Below are 18505 nucleotides of genomic sequence, written 5' to 3'. Positions count from 1 at the left end.
TTAATCCCCTCAAAAGGCAAATTTGAGACCACAACATCACGTACGCTATGCTCTACCCAGCTAACTTGAGGATTAACATGAATGGCACAACACGTATCTTTACTGACCCAAAATCACTACGAATTAAATAACATATAACTCAAGAAGGCGAGACAGGAATCGAAGCAGGAAGGTGCGGCGGAGGCAGATGCATGAAGGAGGTCTCTAGAAGACAATGATTCGAATTTTGATTATGCTATCTTAACACCCTACATTAGAGAACTTCTCACAAAGCGCCCTCCTAGAGGTATCGGGCGCTGGGCGCATTGGGCGCAATTGTGCCACCCACACAAACTGCTGTCAGTATATAGCTGAATGGACTATGAACACACGATTTCACCAACTCTAACCGCAAGTATAGGCACCCTTGAATATTATAGAGTTGGCAGAGCATAATATATTAGATAATTGTTTCACTTATTATAATGGGGGGGGAGTTAATCCTGCGGAAAGATAATCAGAATAGTGCCAGTACTGAAGACGAGCCCTGACCGGAACTGCACACACAGGCATAAACAAAGCTGCAATGTTCAGATCACCAGCTGAGACGACCCTGCCTGGTTCGGCCCGAGCCCTAGCTCTCCCACACCATAGGAAAAGTGACGGAAGGACCAAAAGGTGCATAGCTAACCCAAAAATCTGATGAATCCAACTGGGAGGTGCATACCGAACCAAGAAACCGCTAAACCCGAACCCGACTGATCAAAATGGCAGAGTCCGAACAATGATCACTTTAAGAGCATTTAATATTAATTAATGACCCTTCCTACCCAATCAAATACCCACTCATCGAGACCTCAACCGGACACACCCTCAGCAAGGTATTTACAATGCTGCTAGTAGTTTACGCATGCTATGATAACCGTAAGATAAATGATGCCTGTACTCAAGATGGCGGCTCCATAAGCAATAAGTGGTTCGGTTTTAATATTCAGGTCTTAAAGACTGCATAAAAACGAAGCGATAAAGAAGCACGGTGAAAACAGAGCACCCAGCTTTGAGAAGAACGCAATAACAGCTACATCCTACCAATGACCTGCATGACGAACAATGCCTTTACCCTAAAATGGTGGCGGCGGCGGAATAAAGACACAATGGTTGCGTTATACTGCCTGACTTTAATATGGCTGAGGCACAATAACACTGTGATAGTATTACCCAGAGTGATAATTCAAGACTGCAAATAATATTCGTCACAGCGCCTGCACGGCTTGAGGAACCATACATTCACACTACCAATTTGCACTAATTGGATGAACTAGGCAAGTTAGACATCAGCACTACTAAGGAAAGACCCCTAACGGGAGCAGCAGTGAACATCAGAAACAATAGCAATTTGTATAAATGTACAGGACAGTTATACAACAATTTTATTGACTGCCCCAGACATTTGGGTAAACTGAGATAGTCTCTCAGATGGTGCTATTCCCTACAATAAATGGCAGCAAATGGGAATGGAAAGACTTTGACTTCGATTAAGCACTCCTTCCAAACGGCGTAAAACACCCTCCCCCCTCTTTTGATGCTCTCTCTCACCCTCCCTTACCGCTTTCCCTCTTTCATTCTTTGTCTACCTCCCTTGCTCCTATCCCCTCCCCCTTTAATCTCTTGCCTTGCCTGCTACGCCCCCTAGCCCCCTGACCCTTGTGCCCTTTAACTAAGCATCCTTCTCCCCTTGTTGGGGAAAGATCCAACTACTTGTACTCTGGAGTCTCAGTGATCCCTCTGAGAGAGTCCACAGTGCTAAGTGAGCCACTCACAGTTGACGCATGGTATGGCGCCCCTTGCCGAAGCACTCCCTCTCCCCTTTTTGGGGAAGGATCCAGTAGGTAGGACTTGGAGTCTCAGAGACCGCTCTGAGAGAGTCCACTGTGTGAAAGGAGCCTCTCGCATCTGAGTTGGGGGAAGATACCACTTCCCCTGGGATCACAGCTTACTGGACTTTGGACGCAGCTCTTACTCATCTACCGGTGTGTGCCCCCGTCACCCTCCCCCTCTTCTTTCATGCTGTGTCTCTTACCCTCCCCCTCCTCTTTCCCTCCTTCATTCGCTGTCTACTTCCCCTGCTCCTACCCCCTCCCGCCTGAATCATTCCCCTTGCCTGCTTTTTCCCTTACTCATATGCCCTTATTGTTTGTCTCGACTGAACATGTAACTATGTAGCTATGCTCTAATAACTGTGTAACCTTTGTAACGGTGTAACCTACAACAATGGTCCCCGTCACCCTCCCCACTCTTCTTTCATGCTGTGTCTTTCACCCTTCCTCTCCTCTTTCCCTCCTTCTTTCGCTGTCTACTTCCCCTGCTCCTACCCCCTCCCGCCTGAATCGCTCCCCTTGCCTGCTTATTCCCTTACGCATATGCCCTTATTGTTTGTCTAGACTGAACATGTAACTATGTAGCTATGCTCTAATAACTGTGTAACCTTTGTAACGATGTATCCTGCAACAATGGTCTCATACTCATGTAAAGCACTCTGATGCCCCCGGGTCTAGCCAGCGCTATATAAAACCTTTCAAATAAATAAATAAAAATAGTGTGTGAGGGTGGTTCTAATATGTTAGATTACATGTGATGTTTAGGTCACTGTTTATAAGGGTTAGTTGACAAGCCGGGCTGCAGTTATATATGTGATTGTTGCTGATGGCTCCATCGTGGTGCTTAGGTAACATCCGCCCCTGCTTGTTACACACTACATGGTTGCTCAATGGGATAATCTTCAGAGTGGGAGGGGGGAGGAGACTCTTAACGATGCCAAGTTGGGGAAGGCATGGTGTGGGTGGTGGGGGGAGTGATTGATTGTGCACGTTTGTATTTTCATTTTAGATTTAGATTATTTATTTTTCTTTTATTCTCTAAGTGTTTTTTTATGCAATTGGCAGTTCAGGACACACTGGCACAACCTACCTGATACTGAAGATGCAACAAACTACAAATTCATAGCAAACAGGCACATGTATGTGAATCGAGAATACACTACTTGCAGTATACAATTACACCTCTATAGCCGATGGGCACTCAACTGATGCTCCTGACGTGGAACGTTAGAGGCCTAAATTATAATCGTAAGATCAGGAAGGTCATGTCCTATCTTAATAAGCACAACGTTGATGTAGCTCTTCTCCAGGAGACGCACCTCCCCATAACAGGTCTCTCGCAAGCCCGAAGCAGGATTCGGGGTACGTTTCACGCAGCAGGTTTCACCTCACACACTCGAGGGGTACTGACTTGGATCAATCCTAGATCCAGACTCACACTCGAAGAATTGCACACAGACGCCAATGGTAGATATATAATTTCCAGGTGTAGGGGGTCCGGCGCGGACTATGTACTAATTAACGTATACGGCCTTAACCATGACTGCCCACAATTCTATGCCGATATCCTGACCATAGCGAGACATTTACCCGATACTCCTCAGATTTGGGGGGGTGACTTTAACTGTACCCTACACCCTGACCTTGATCGCTCTGGGGGACCACCATGTTGATGCACACAGACTGCGGAAGCAATTTTGGACATCCTCACCGAATTAAATATGTACGACGTTTGGCAATACCTCTCTCCCTTAGCAGGGGGCTTTACTCATTATTCTGCACCCCTCAATCTCCATACCAGAATTGATTACTGGTTCCTGTCAAGGTGGATGCAGAATTCCATCAAAGGATGTGAGGTACTTCCTTGAACCTATTCTGATCACTCCCGGGTGCTCTTAACATTGACCCCCCCGGTCAAGAGACCCCCTCCATTTACATGGCAATTTCCTCCCTATGCTTTACAAGACGAGCTGTACAAGGCGGAAATGCTGGAAGCCATGGAGACCTTCTTTGAGACAAATCTTGGCTCTGTCACACACTTCACCACAATATGCGAAACTTTTACGGTCTATATACGAGGCATAGCGATTTCTAAGTACTCTGGTGTGCTGAAGTCGATCAGGGAAAGGCAGAAGCGATTGGAACGCACTCTGACAGGACTGGAAAAAGAGACGCTAACCAATGATGATCCCTCTCTGAGATCCAGACTTAAAACCAAGCTAGAAGAATATCACTCCGAGGCAGACAGGGAGGTGAAGATCCTAGGTAAATATGCAGTGACAAGGGTATACGGGGAGGGGGAGCGCCCAGGAACTGCCCTAGCATATCAAATAAAGGACGTAGAGCGTCCCCTCACCCTAAAGAATTAACAACTGATAGTGGGGAGGTGCTAGTTGATGAGGAGGCTGTGGCGAAATGTTTTCGCTCGTATTATGCCGACCTTTACCAGTCAAGATCCAACACTACACAAACAGATATAATGGATTATCTAGAATATATCAATTACCCTGGCTGTTCGAGGGTCACAGGGAATAGCTGATGTGCCCCATGGAAGCGTGGGAGATAAGTGCAGCACTATCCACGAAGCGCTCTAGCGGCGCGCCGGGACAGGATGGGCTTAAGTGGGGTTTTATAAAACATTTCAGGACTTACTGGTGCCACACGCAGACTCCTTTCAAAGAGATGGCTGAGGAGGGCACGATGCCACCCACAATGAGGGAAGCGCTCCTGGTTGTCATACTGAAAACTGGTTAACCCCCAAATAGCTGGTCCGACTGCTTACCTTATTAAACATAGATGCCAAAGTGCTAGCAAATAGACTCGTCCCATTAATGCCAACCCTGGTGGGTCCAGAGCAGACGGGCTTTATTCCTGGACCCACTCTCACAAATAATTTACGGACAGTCTTCGGGGCCATACAACAAACTGCCCCTGCCATTAAAGCGGCGGCAATATTTTTAGATGCTGAAAAAGCATTTGATTTGGTTGAATGAAAGTTTATGATGCTGGCTTTGGAGGGCATGAGGATGGGAAGTGTCCTATCTGAGCCTTATTAGCACGCTATATTCGAACCCCACAGCCAGAGAGCGAGTGAGAGATGTGGTCACCACCCCTCTAAGAATATCCAGAGGCACCAGGCAGGGCTGCCCCCTGTCCCCACTGCTATATGCTCTGGTAGCAGAACCATTGACGTGCGCTTTACGTGAATACTAAAGCAATATGGGGATAAGATTTCTGAGCTATAACCTAATCGTATCCTCTTACGCAGACAATACTCTCCTGTATATCAGAGATCTGGCTGTTAATGTGCTGCCTGTGTTGTGTGAAATAGTGAGATTTGGCGAGCTATCTGGACTTAAAATAAACTGGTCGAAGTCTGTGATATTTCCTCTCACTCAAGCGACTACCCCTGAGAAATTAGACTTCCCACTTTAGTGGTCTACTGACCCGGTGCGATATTCGGGAATTCAGGTGCACACGGACCCAGACCTTGTGTTCCAGGAAAATTATGGCCGTGCTATTGCGAAATTGGAGGACGACATTGATCGTTGGATCCGCCTTCCTCTCTCCCTATTGGACACGATCTCATTGTTAAAAATGGTTGTTGTACTCCGCTTTCTTTTCTTTTTCTCAATATGCCCATGGTGCTGCCCGTCCACTTCTTCAAGCATCTCCGTTCGTTGCTCATTAAATTGGCCTGGGCCAATAAACAACCCTGAGTGCGTTGGAGCCTCTTGGTTCTGCCTTATTCGATGGGCGGGCTGGGCGCACCATATCTCGACCTTTACTACCGGGCTGTGCAGGCTTCTCACGCATATTTCTGGTGGCACCAACAGACCCCTCCGCCGCATCTGTATATTGAGCGCATTACGCACGCCCCAACCCATTTGGCGACTGCCCTGTTCCACCCGCCCAGTAGGAGTACTCGCACCATAGATTTGATCAACTCCACAATCCATACCTGGTGTAATCTTCCAAATAGACAAGTGGCAACTATACTGTATTCCCCTAATACCCTTATAGCCTGGTGCGGATGGTTGCCGACTCTACATCTCCAGAAGTGCTGGCAGCATTGGGTACTTTGGGACTGGACATGATTGGGGACGTCTTCAATGACGGGAAGGGCAGAGACTGGACAGACCACCTAGAGAGGGATCCCAGTCCATCGCCTCTGGCTACATTTCACATTTTCAGAGCCCGGAGCGCCCCACGAGGGACGCTGGGAGATGAGATCCTGGAGCCTCCGGAGGTGTACTCATTTACCACACTGATTCGGGCTGAATCCCCTAAACGCCTGGTTGCGCAAATATACTCCTAAATGCAGGAATTATATAGAGACTGACATAACGAGGCCAGGTTACAATGGCAGACAGACTTGGAACTGCTTATAGACGACATGTGGCGGTACTGCTGTGAGGCAACTAAGCATATTTCGCTTAATGGCCGACATAGGCTTATACAGTTCAAGATTTTGAACCGCGTCTATCATACACCGTTTTGACTCCACAAATACAGACTCTGTGACACGTCCAGCTGTGAGCGCTCCAGAGCCCTTGAGGCTGACTTTTTGCACCTCGCATGGCTTTGCCCGCCTATAGCGAACTACTGGATACAGGTATTCGCGGAACTCCAAACAATAACGCAGACAGAACTAGGCCCAGACCCGCTCTTGGCCCTCCTGGGCTACTCCAAGAAAATACAGAAACCCATTAGACACATGGTAGACATGGCACTGTTGGTCTCTATGCGAGTCTTGGCGATGCACTGGTCTAGAGTCACCCCTCACACATTTGTTGCAGTTACCCAGACAACATTGAAGCTTTCGCATTAAAAACCGGGTGGGCCTTCCATCGCCTAGGAGTGTCAAATGACGCCATACAGGGGGCAGGATTAATCGCATACTACACCAATCACAACGCACTAAAGAAAACACACACACGACTTCGGCTTACCAAAAAAAGTCTTTAACCATTAGCCATTGACCAACGACGTCACAGGGGGGTAAACACGAACAAAAAAAGCCAACATTTCTTAACGGAGAAACGCAATGGACTGCGCATTCACGAGACTTTCCTCACATCTTGCGGACAAGATAAAACGCTTACAATAAGACATACGAATAACGAAAATAACACAACTGCCCATAATCACTCGAGCACTGCCAGGACTTCACCACACAATTGACAAAACGAAAGGGAAACTTCTTTGAAGGGATACAAAAACGAACACGCCTTTGAAAGAAAAAAAAACATTAAACAGGTGACACAACACTTCCTCACATCTTGCGGACAACATAAAACGCGAAAAACAATACATACGAATTAAAAAAATAACACAAGTGGGCCAAATCAGTTGAACAGGGCCAGGACTTGCACAGATAACTCTTCTGCGGGGCGGGCGGGGTCCCTGAAGCAGCCTTTTACTCCCGGACAACGTCGGGTCGGGCTGCTAGTATATATATATATATATATATATATATATATATATATATATATATATATATAGTAGTGATTTCGCCCAATTAATTGTGTATCCAGATATTTTACCAAAGTTATTTATTATATCAGTGATCTGAGCCAGAGAGCATCCGGGATCCGCCACGTAAAGCAGAACATCATCGCATACAGCGATATCCTGTCCTCCCACTGAGTTGCCCAGCGAAGGCCTCGCAATATTGGATCCATTTGTATCCATGCAGCGAGTGGCTCTAGGACCATGGCAAATAGGAGGGGCGAGAGTGGGCATCCCTGACGGGTGCCATGCTGCAATATGAAAGTTTTGGAAGTTTCCCCATTAACCACCACCTGAGCGAGCGGTTCTGTGTAGAGGAGGCGCACCCAGCCTAGGAATCACGGACCGAACCCCAGTTTTTGCAACACTTCAAAGAGATATGGCGATTCTATGGTATCAAATGCCATACGGGCATCTAAGGACAGAATCACTGTATCTTCCTGTATGAATTGCGCTCTATCTAGAACACCATTGAGTCTTCTAAGATTCAGAGCTGTGCTTCTCCCTGGCATGAACCCTGATTGATCAGGGTGTACCAGCCCTGTGATTACTTTTAAAAGACGGGAGGCTAAGAGTTTTGCAAAAGCCTTGGTTTCAACATTAAGAAGCGATATGGGCCTGTATGAGGCACAACCTTCTGGGGGCTTCCCTGCCTTAGGGATAACTATAATTGTGGCTATGCGTTGGTCTCTTGGGAGGGTCCCCAGTTCCCCACTTATGTCCCACTTCCCCAGCAAGTACGGAGCTAGTTTTGTTGCGTTATATTTATAGAGCTCCATTGGTAAGCTGTTGGACCCAAAAGCTTTTCCAGTTTTTAGTCCGATTATTGCCTGTGCTACTTCCTCATGGTTTATGTCTTCCTCTAGTATGGCCTTGTCCGACATCGTGAGAGTCGGCAGTGGGATGGCTTTTAGGAACTCTTGGCACTCCTCAGAGGTCAACTCTTTGGATGGAGAGTACAGCTGTTTGAAATATGTGGCAAACTCTTCTGCTATGTCTACCTTGTTGGTTAGGACTTTACCATCCTTGGAATGCAGTTTGTGTACCCAGCTGTTTGCCCTTTCTCTCCTATCTAGCCAGGCGAAGAACCTTCCAGCCTTTTTCCCAAGCTCATAGATTCAATGGAGAGTCTTCGTCTGTATCCCAGTGGCCTCATGCCTAGTAATCTCACGATATTCCATCTGCTTCAGGGATAGTCTGTGGGAAACGTCCGGTATATTTGTGTTTATCAATTATTATTTTTTTTCCAATGGCTTCTATTTGCACCCTTTTATCCCTTTTGTGCCCTATCTCAAAGGATATACCTTGACCTCTGATGACTGGATTGTACGCCTCCCATAGCACAACGGCTGAATTTACTGAAGCTTCATTCTCATTAAAATACTGCTCGAAAGCTGTTTCAATCGCTGTGATCGCCCCCCTACACCCTGTCTAGCGGGCCATTGATCTATGGCGCCATTAAGGGTAAGATTCAGTGTACCTGCCATACATAGCCCCCCTCGGGGAGAGCCAGCATTATTTCGCTTAGCTCCTTCGGAGTGGAGTCTTGAAGTTTTGGTGGGCAATATATGCTGATAAGATTGATGAGCATTCTCTCCCATGTCCCCGAGATAGACACATATCGTCCCAATGTATCGACGTGGGTGGTGTGGAGTTGGACCGCCACCGTCTTTTTGACTAATATTCCCACCCCCTGGTGTGAGACAGCATTTCGTATCCCCATCTATCTAGTGGTTTGCTCTTGCTGGCAGTAATGTGCGTCTCTTCGAGGAAGATCACACTGGGCAAATGGCATTTTATGTACTGGAGAAAGAACACAATTGCCAATGCTGATGTTTACTAAATAATGTTTTGCTCACAATCACACGTGACACTTATAGTGACTGTAAAAAATACATTTTTATTTTATCAATATTTATTTTTGAAATCACTTGTTTCTTTTAGTTCATTTTTAAAAAAAAGAATTCAACATAAATTCATAAGAACCACAAGACAATAACATTACACATTTATATTAATGAAAATGACATAAATGACATCACAAGACATCACATTATTTATGTACCTTTGAAAAGTCAAGAAGTGAAATAACTCTAGTTCCAAAACTTGAATGTAGTGAAAAAAGATGGAAGAAAGAAAAAAGAAAGGAAAGCCAAGGGTGGAGAGAGGACAGATCTAATCTGTTTTTACTGTTATCAATAAATGTTCATCAAAAACAGCATTACCCCACTAAGGGCCCTTGCCAAACATTGTATAACTCATGTAACCAAAGTAACTCATCACACATATATCCTGCAAGGAAAGGGTTAACCCAGTCAATTATTTTAGTAAGCAATTGTTTCAATCAATCAATCAGAGTACTTGTAAAGCGCACTACTTACAAGTGAGAGTCTCAAGGCGCTGAGGGGAGGGGGTGCCGCTACTGCTCGAGGAGCCAGGTCTTGAGGAGTCTTCTGAAGGCGAGTAGGTCTTGGGTCTGCCGTAGGTGGGTAGGGAGGGTGTTCCAGGTCTTGGCGGCGAGGTAGGAGAAGGATCTGCCGCCCGATGTTGTTCGTTGGATGTGGGGAACAGTGGCGAGGGCAAGGCTGGCGGAGCAAAGCGGAGCGGAGCTGGCGGGTGGGGGTGTAGAAGCTGAGCCTGCTGTTCAGGTTGGCTGGTCTGGCGTTGTGGAGTGCTTTTGTGTGCGTGGGTGAAGACTTGAAGGTGATCCTCTTGTCGACAGGGAGCCAGTGTAGGTCTCTCAGGTGGGGGGTGATGTGGCTGCGGCGGGGGACGTTGACGATCAGTCGAGCTGAGGCGTTTTGGATGCGTTGTAGTCGTCGTGGGTGTTTGGCTGGGATTCCTGAGTAGAGTGCGTTTTCGTAGTCCAGTCTGCTGCTGACGAGGGCCTGTGTCACCGTTCTTCTTGTTTCGGTCAGGATCCACTTGTAGATCCTGCGGAGCATGCGGAGGTTGTTGTAGCAGGAGGAGGAGACGGCGTTGACCTGTTTAGACAAGGAGAGGGTCTTATGTACTAGTCACAATTCCCCTCTTTATTTTGTCCCCCAGCCCAATAACATTCCGGGACAAAATACGCAGCTGAGCTTTATCTATTATGTCCAGCATGAGTGCCTCATGTTGGTGTAAGGGCCAGTGAAATCAACCGACTCTGCAAGTCTTGTGTTTATGGGCAAGATATATGAAGCTCAAATGGGTTCACAAACGCCGGAATTCATTTGAGCAAAATGGTATGTATGTAGCAAATTTCAGTGCAAAATAAGGAATCGAAATTTGCGATTCCTTATTTTGGAATTGCATTTAAGGAATCGCAAAATTTGCGATTCCTTAAATGCAATGTATGATACAAAAAAAATTTGCTAATTGTCCCTAAGGAATCGCAATTTACCACCAACTTCACGTTGGTGGTAATTTGCGAATTTCTTGAAAAATGCCCATTTTTGTATTTTTCAAAGTGCCCTGTGATGCACATACATGCCCTTAGGGCATATATGTGCACCACATGTGCACCCATGCTTATTTCAGGGGAGCAACAGGGTGTCGTTTGGACACCCTTGCACCCTTGAAATTATTCCCAATTTGCGATTAGCAAATTGCGAATTGCAAACTGAGAATAATTTCACATTCATTCCTATGGGCCTCCTGGCCCATAGAAATGAATGAGAAATTATTCCTTACTTGTGATTAGCAGTCTAATTTCAGGTAGTGTTGTGTCGGGAAGAGCCCTCCCGGCCACCCCGTCCATGCGACCCATGCTCCTCGTTCCTTTTTTCTTCGCTGCGATGCAACCTGTCTCGTTGGTACCTCGTGTTAGCACCTGGTGCCCTGCTCCAGCCACTCCCAGGCCTCTTCCGGTGAGGCAAAGAACCATGTTTTCTCCTCTGATTCTATTCTTACGCGGGCTGGAAAAAGCATTGAGTATTTAATACCTTTTCCCTTCAAAGCTTACTTGACTTCCAGAAAAGAACCTCTCATCTACCTCCGCTCATCTCAAACCCCGCCAAACCGCGCGGGCTGCTAATGATACATCTGGCACTGCCTGGCCAGCCGAACAAATGTACAGTTTATCAACAAGGTCCACCTCACGTAGAGTCAGTGTGTATCCTGATGTTCATGGAATACACAATGTGTGTTAAAATACCCCTTACACACCAAAAGGGCCCTTGGTGTCATGCTTCATCATCGGGGTCTTCCCGCCCGCTGCGGGACGGGGCAGTGCTGCGTCAAGCGACTACGCTGGAGCACCTTTTAATGTGGGTGCTATGTGAGTGAATAGGAGTGAGTGTCAGTAGGGTCAGGGGTGATATATATAAGTGATGTTAAAAAATACCTGGCCTAGTGGTATAAAAAACTATTTAATAGACACTGGCTGGTATTGTTAAAAAAAGTGATTCAGAGAGACAAAGCAAGTTAATGGGCTTACTCTCCTGTGTGGGTCAACATGTTTCGGGGCGCTATGCCCCTTGGTCAGGACCGGGGTCAGATACCCCTGTCACTCACTAATGTCTTACCACAGTAAAAGTAGTAAATTTTAAGGTGTTTGTACAAAGAAGTGTGATAATATTTTCTTTATCAATGTGTATAAATATAATTTATATTTATACGTTTCCCTAGCTCTATCAGAAGTTCTGATGTAGTAAGCCTGAAAACAAGAGCACGTGGTTATTAATGCGCGGATCCCATTGCGCATGACTAATGGTCACCTGTAAGGGAAGAAGAAGACCAACGAACACACATATAGACTATGGTGCTTTGTATCTCAGATGAATAGGAAAGTACTCAATTGTGGGACAGTGAAGTGCAGTGAAGTACCGCCAGAAGAGGTAGGCCGCATCCCCAGAGCCCCGGTCAGTGAATGGGAGAAAAGGAGAAAGCAGAGCAATCATCTACACCACCCAGTACCCCGCCAGTCGATGCCGCCGCAACCAGTCGGCACCCAGCTAGATCAAGGGGGGAGGTATTTGCCTTGTGGTATCCTTGCTTCCTCCATTACGTATTCCTCACCTCTAGGGCTATGGGGCGAACCCTCAGGCACCGGGAACAACTACCGTCACCGCCTCAGGCGCGACATCCTGTCTCGCGGTCCACAGCGCGTCCGCAGTAGCCGCCAAACGGGGCCCATCTTTTCCACAGTTCCTTTTCTCTCAGCACAATTTTCCGTTGCCGTGTAGTGCTGCGGCCCCATAGTTCAGGGCCCGGCCCAGGTCCGCAGCGGTCTCTGAGCACCGATCGCAGCTCTGGTCGCAGTTTCCCCTTTTCATCTATCGCCCTGCACACCGGCCACCGGGAGGGCGTGGAGCCTTTATTTTTTGGACTCTGAAAGCGGATTAGTGTGGCGGGAGTTGTGATTTGTGGGACGGGGCTCGGAGTGGCCATCTTGCTCGGCAGCCGGACACGCCCCCCAAGTTTGAAGATACTTTAATAGTTTGTTTTAATTTATTATAGAATGTTTTTAAATAGATTTTATGTTATTGGTATATGTATATATATATTTATTTGTTACATTTTTATAGAATTTTTAAATTATAAAATAAATTAAAATTAAGTGTATTCATTGTTTTAAAGTAAATATATATATATATTAATTATTATATATGTGTGTTTAACTTATTTTTAAATTATTTTTTATATATGGTAAAATGTATATTAAATCAAGTGTACTTTTTAATTACTGTTATTATTTAATATATTTAATATTTATTTATTTTCTATATATATAAAAAACTATATTTTGTACAACTATATTTATGACATCGATATTTTTCCCTGATATTTTGTACTTACCATTATAAATATAGGATGTCAATACTTTTTACATCAATATTTATAACTTGATATTGTGGTATGGGGATATTTTAGGTGTCGATATTGTGTCAGTGAACCCCTGTGTGGCCACAATGTATTATGGATGCGGGCAGAGAGGCAAAAAGGTATCAGGATGCACACTGACTGTGCACAACAGAGATGATCACTCTGGAGGGGTAAACGGGGTCACATGGACCTATATACACACCCCCTGCAGGTGAATGCACACACTCACTACACGTGCCTGCAGGGGGATCACATTCCCCTCTCAAATACAGGCCGGGTACCACCTGCAGTGTGAAAGGCAGACCGGCTACTTCACCTTTGGAAAGAAGAGGAGGCATGACGGTTTTAAACGCGTGTGACAGTGACCCCTGACAAAGTGCGCTTGTAGCCCGAAATGCATTGGTTTTTTTTAATAAATACATTGCTTTGAATGAACTCTGCATTAGTCGTGTCCTTGCAAGAGGTCCAGAGGGACACAGCGCGAACATAAGAAAAATGGAAAATGGCATATCATTCCGAGTGTGAACTCAATCTTAAAGTTGAAACAAAATAAGAGGCTTAAAAATGATGGAAGATAAGGAATATACAGTTTGATAAGAAGAAATATATGATCACCATGTTGGCGCAATTAGGCAGTGCGATTGGTTGGGGCGAGAGGACGCCCCCATCTTTTGAAGACCAGCTACTTCAATCAGCTGTTCTGTCCTTCACTAATGCACTGCCCTGATAAAGGCGCTTTATCAGCAAAATGGCAAACTGTCCCTGTTTGCGCCTGTCATATCTAGTTAAAGGTGCGTAAGGGCTCAAATAGAGTCAGTGCGCTCTTACAATAATATGGCTTGATTGTTTTTCGTGTACAAGGGAGCCAGGGGAGAGGCCCCTCTGCGAATATTCAGTTATGTCCTTTTACACAAGGCTGTTGGTCTCTCTTTCATCCTGCTTTTCAATGAGTAACTGAATGTCTCTAAAATGATGGACCACTGGTCTAGCACCTCTCCAATGTGCAAACATTTGTCTGCGTTTTTTAGATCCCCTAAACCCCTGAACAGCCACTTTCCCAACTGCCTTTTCTTCAGACAACATCATTCTCCCAATCAGATGACAGACTGCCTGGACCAAAGCCATTTCCCAAAATACCTAAAGCTCAGTGAGGAAACGTGTTAGCAGACATCAAATTCCATTCAATGATCTTCAAGCATCACAAAAGGTCAAAAACAACCATTGCACAGAAGGTGCTTGTTATGAGTTGGAGGGGTATATTATCATGCTAGCTGGTTATGACTGAGGGTTTTCTTGTGGACAAGCAAAGTCTTCAACACTTATGCCACCAATGGTGGTGCCTATGTCTACTATGAACAGCACTTTCACTCTACTAACGTTACTGCTCACCACCAGTTCAGTGAGCTCATCACTGTCTCAAATCATGACTCAGCTCCTTTTAGAGAAAGCGTCTGCTGTTCTTATTCTGTCACATTCAGGGAATAGGGAACTGCTCCAGAACTATTCCTTTTGGTAATTTGTCCAATCTGGTGCCTTGTTCTGGATGGCTGCTTTAGTTAGTGTACAGTGTGAGACTGGGAACATTGAGACGTGGTGTGTACATGTGCAGATCTACTCTTAACGTGGCTTTTTCACATGATTTGAAAACACCCCTGCTTGTCACAATAATGGTGCTTTCCACCAAAGCGTGTGCATGTGCTGACATGTAAGAGACATTAGCCACAATGGATTATTGTCTTCATAGGTGGGTGGTTGATTTTCTATGAGTCCTTGATGATACACAAAGCATTATTTATTCTATGCCTGTGGTGGTCAGTTACGTCAGTTGTGGCAAGCGGGTCCTCCGGTTGGCATGGTTTCTGCGACAATTTCTTTCTAAATGGCAGAGGCTTACTGCCAAAGATGGCTTGGAACTTTAACCTCAGAGTGACACCTGTCCAGGGAGAACAAAATTGCCACTACCGACAGCTAAAGTCACAGTCACCCCTGGTCCAAACCAGAACCTTTGAGTACCCGGTGGTCTAGGGTCACTCTCCCTCAGGGGATGCCTTGAGGTGGTCATCTGATATAGTGACTCCCAAACATCTGCCAAAGTCTTCATCACTAAGACTGGATGAGGGGTGCTGCTGAACTACACCTTCTCAGAAGACTTGCATCTAATTCAATATTGATTGAGCAACAGGTAACAGAAAGTGGCACATTTACAAAAGTAGTACAACCTCTACTTTCAGGGGCTAGGGTGCCCCAAAGGCAAACAGATGTAGCTAAATAGTGGGCTGACCAGTGGCTCTGAGACATCACATCAGTGTATTCCATTTCATATCCTCAAAAATGTAGTGATGGAACTCCAAAAGCTGGTAAGGCGAGATACATCAAAATGCTAAGTATTCACCCTAGAAAACGCTCTTCAGGCAATGTGACTGGGCCAAGCATTAATATGGAAGCTCCGCAACCCCGCCTAGATAGAGAGGTACATCATCTCCGCGGGGGAGAAAATCTTACCCGAAATCAACACTGCTAGTAATTTTCCAATCTGTATCTCAACATGGGGTGTGACCATTATACACTGCTGCCTTCAATATAACAAAGTTTTCCATACATATTGAGCTCCGGAGGTACCAGACTCTGGATTCCAAAACATCATCAGGGAGGTGCTGGCTGGTCTCCTTTGGGTCCTGTACTTGGAAAATGACATCATAACACACTCCAAAGCACGCCAAGAGCAACATTTGCAATAGACGCTACCTGTCAGAAACTCAAAGAACACAGCCTACTAAAGCTTAGCCCTTCTCCCAAACACACTAGAACATCGCTGAGTGAAGCTTCATCCATAAGTTGGCGTTTTTTTTTAAATCCCCTGCATGAGTTGATCAACAAAGTGGTCATGAGTTGTCCTAGGCTGAAGCATTCCAGAGGGCATTTCAGGCACTGCAAGGCGGCTATGATGGAATATATTGACCATGAGGGTGACACAGAGGTTGTGGTTGGTCCATTTGGACAGAAATTGACATCACTGCAGCTCCCATCATCCACCTACACACACTGGACCCCATCTTCGGGAAACAACCTTTACAACGCAACTTTTACAGCGCACTACCATTACAACGCAGTCATTACAACGCAACATCCCTTACAACGCATGCCATTACAACGCAACCATTACCACGCATTACACTACAATGCATACAATTACAACTCATGTCATTACAACGCAGTCATTACAACGCATACCATTACAACGCATAGCATTACAGCGCATAGTACCCTTACACTATCCAACACTTACCCTACTGTTGCACCCCCCTGGAGTTAGAATAGTAATTTTTACCCCTACACTATACAATACTTACCATACATGCAATGTAATGGTATGCGATGTAATGGTATGCGTTGTAAAGGTAGTATGCGTTGTAATGGAATGCGTTGTAAAGGTAGTTTTTAAAAATGTGTTGTAATGGCATGCGTTGTAATGGAATGCGTTGTAATGGATGTTGCAGTGTAAAAAATGCATTGTAAAGGTATGCGTTGTAAAAGTATGCGTTGTAACGTCATACATCCCCATCTTCACCACAAGCGACCACATGAAATATAACTCCACCACACCATTTGCATTTACCATCCACTCAATCATCCGCATCCAAATCCACGCACCCCAAGTCAATAACCCTGCCAAGTTCAGCATTCCAAGTCGCATCTGGGGCACAATCACAGAAGCAGACTGGCTCAGCGAAATCAGCATGGATCAATCTAGCTCCACAGACAATCTGGACAAGGACACCAACAACTTCAACAAGTGGATCAAGAACTGCGCGTATTCCCTAACACCCATCAAACCTAAAAAGCATAGTAGATCATACAAACAGGCCAGATGGTACACAAAGACCTCAGAGACACCAAACGATACTGTAACCAGCTAAAAAAAAAAAGAATTGGAGAGCCAGCTACAACACCACTGACAGGGTTACCTAAAAGGCTGCACTCACATGCTACCATTGGCAAATTAGAGACACCAAGACAAAAGCACTAGTGGACCACATTGAAGGAAGATTCAACAGCTGTCAGGAGATCTTGATCATTAAGGATTTCACCTCACCCTCAGCCACTGTCACCAATATTGCTGCCTCCCAACAACACTGCAACAACCTATCCAATTTCATCCCCAGCAAAACCACAAACATCTACAGCAAATTCACACACCAGCCCAGCGCCAGGAAACCTCCGGTGTCAGTGCGCTTTACAAATGTAGCTTAACATTAACATTAACATTAACAGCCCAACCCCACAGAACCCGTTGCTAACCTACCCACCTCCAATCAAGATGGCCAACCCTCACCAGAAATGACACAGAGGCAATCATGCAGACCATCTATTCATAGGCCCAATGGACCCATGTCCCCACCATATCTACAACCTGGATATATCATCAAGTAGCACTACCCTGACCCATATCATCAACACTTCTGCCACTTTTCCGGATGAATGGAAACTTACAAAAATCAATGCCCTCCTCAAGACGCCCACAGCCAGCCCGAACCAACTGAGCAACCTCCAACCCATCTCCTTGCATCCCTATCCTGCCAAACTGATTGTGTGTTGTCAAAAATATGGTGAAGTTCAAGGTGGGTTGCGAGTTGCTTGTTGATGGCCTTCTCAATCAGGATTCAGAAAGAACCACAGCCCCAAACCAACGCTCATCGCAGCCACTGATGACATTCAAAGTCCATTTGGTCCTCTCTCCAATACGGATGATATTTGAGGTCTAGGTGCCAGGTGTGCCATTGAAATGCCCAGAAAGGGCCCAAGGGGTAAAGCAGCCACTAGTCAAAGGGCTACCAGGCTTCTTCCCTCCTTATGATGACTTCCAGCTGTGTTTGGCTGTATGTGGCAACTACTTAGCCCAGTGTGCACTATTACACCCAGTCCCAGTATGTCTGAACCCTTCTCTTGGTGTGGGGAGCTTGGTAGCCCACCCTAGAGATGTAGTTAGCTGAGGGCTACAAGCCCACAGAAAAATGGTTTGGCAAATGATTTCTCCTCTCTGTTTCCGCCACCAGCCCTTCTACCTGAACAAAGGAGCAGCCCCTCTCTAGAGTGGTTTCTATTTGCCCATCAAAGATGCTTCCTCTTTGAAACTCGCCTTTTGGGACAAAAACATGTGTGGCTTCCTGTGCGGGGGAGGTAACACCTCTCTCTGTGGCAGGCCTCTAGTGTTCCTGTGCTTGGGAGTCATTCACGCTCCTCCCTAGGAGGGCAGAAGGCTTTCTGGTGGCTAGCAACTGTGAATGACCACTGGACTAACTGGCAACTTTCTAAAAGTTGACGTTTTCTGA

The sequence above is a fragment of the Lissotriton vulgaris genome, chromosome 7, assembly GCF_964263255.1.
Source record: "Lissotriton vulgaris chromosome 7, aLisVul1.2, whole genome shotgun sequence".
NCBI classification, from domain to species: Eukaryota; Metazoa; Chordata; class Amphibia; order Caudata; family Salamandridae; genus Lissotriton; species Lissotriton vulgaris.
The sequence above is the reverse complement of the archived record's forward strand: the minus strand, read 5'-3'. Positions refer to the sequence as shown.